General features: G+C 32.8%; 1 protein-coding gene across 2 annotated transcripts in view; it reads left to right on the top strand.

Moving 5' to 3' along the window:
- LOC106525202 (troponin I, fast skeletal muscle) overlaps positions 1-1,854 on the top strand; it is a 12,534-nt gene that overhangs the window by 1,386 nt on the left and 9,294 nt on the right. The gene's annotated exons all lie outside the window — the stretch shown is intronic.

The following is a 1,854-nucleotide window of genomic DNA, read 5'->3' as shown; positions in this document are numbered from 1 at the left end:
TATATATATATTAAAATGACAACATCCTGCGCATTACATATGTCTATGTCAAGCCTCATCACTGCAGTGCTGAGTTTAAAAGGATTTGATAATTTGCCTTTAACATCAGACAGAATCAGCTATTATAAATTATTTATCCTTACTGTCAAGATGAGACAATAAAGCAAAGGACAGAGGCTATCCTTGCCTTGTAAAATGACGTAATTATGATATGTGCCTTCTCTTCTAATAATCTTATCTAAGACATGATTTTTACCTCAAATCCAAATTTTCCAAAAAAATAAACAAATACCACCACACTCTGTCAAATGCTTTCTTTGTATCCATTAAAGCCCCATTAGAGCAGTTTTGGAGGGAAAGTAAACCACATTAAAAATGTTCTGGAGATTTAAAAAAGAGTGATGTTTGTGAAAAAACTCAGTTTGATCAAAACATAAAGTTGGGGGTAAAACTGCAGCTCCTGGATAGTGACGTTGCTGGAAGTTAGTTAATATTCAGCAGGCTGATGGGATGAAATGAGCCAGATAAAAATGGGGCCCTTTTAGAAAAGCAACATTAAACACCTGGTTCAGGGTTCAGGGTGTGGGTTTGAGCCTATCAAAAGACTCAGTGAAGTCTTTCCACTCAGTAGTGGATCTGTTAGATCTGTAATTGTGACTATAGTTAAAATTTGTTTTAAGATATCTGCATTACAGATATCGTGAACATTTTTTTCATCTAGATGGCTTTTCTATAACTAACATTTTGACCAGTCAGAATTATATTAAAGCTATTGTGTATTTATATTATTATTATTTATGTAAATTGTACTGCCTATAGGCTCACAATACCTTCAATCATGATCCAAAACAACCAGCTTTGAAGCTCCATTAAGTTTTTAAAACTTCTGATGAGAAGTCTTTTATTTTGACGAGAAGACCGAAACTGATTTGACTCTCTCCTTCAGACAGAAGCAGAACTCCGGTACACAAGTCAAAACATTCAGCTATTTCCTAGAGGTATCTTGACTGTCAGGTTGAGCATTAGGAAGATTCATTCACACTGAAAAAATAACTTGTAAGATGTACTTGAAAAAAATCCTCTAACAAATTTGCACTAACGTTTGTTAAGTAACTTTAAATGCTACAAATTCATGTAAAATTTACTCATCATTATCTAGTAAAAGTTAAGAATTTAGTTAAAGATTTTTAAAATAAATCAGGTAATTTTTACTTAATTTGCTCAATTAAATCTTATAACATATAATGATCAAATCAAATAAATTTTACCTGATTTACTCACAAACCTTTAATTATTTTTAATAACTTTTACTAGATAATAAGTAAATATTACTTGAATTTGTAGCATTTAAATTTACTTAACAAACATTAGTGCAAATTGTTACAAGGATTTTTTCCAGTAAATCTTACAATTTCTTTTTAACAGTGCACATGTGTCAAGCACAATATTGTAGCATGACACCTCACAGCTACAGAGAAAACTGTAGCTCTTGTTGTAGTTCAAGACTTCACCACCAGGTGGCAGTTTCAAAGAACCCTTATTGGATTCTTCTTCATGAACAACACAGAAAGAGAAACTCACAGGTCTTATTAATGACTAGGCCTACCACTCTCACTRATGGTTACTTCTGCTGAACGGTTTAACACAAGTTAACAAATAATGAACACATAAATTAGAGTAACACAACAGACTAATTGCTGAAAGAACAATAGGCCTCATGCAAGAACATGTTCGTATTCTTCTCCTAAATTTCTCTTACTTTTGTTCGTACAAAGGGTTCGTACGAACATGCCACGTCAGATTCAACAAACACATCTATCTTCAGGAAACGTGCGTAAATGAGCTGCGTAAATT

Source organism: Austrofundulus limnaeus, unplaced genomic scaffold (genome assembly GCF_001266775.1).
Source record: "Austrofundulus limnaeus strain Quisiro unplaced genomic scaffold, Austrofundulus_limnaeus-1.0 Scaffold217, whole genome shotgun sequence".
NCBI classification, from domain to species: domain Eukaryota; kingdom Metazoa; phylum Chordata; class Actinopteri; order Cyprinodontiformes; family Rivulidae; genus Austrofundulus; species Austrofundulus limnaeus.
The sequence above is the reverse complement of the archived record's forward strand: the minus strand, read 5'-3'. Positions and strand labels throughout refer to the sequence as shown.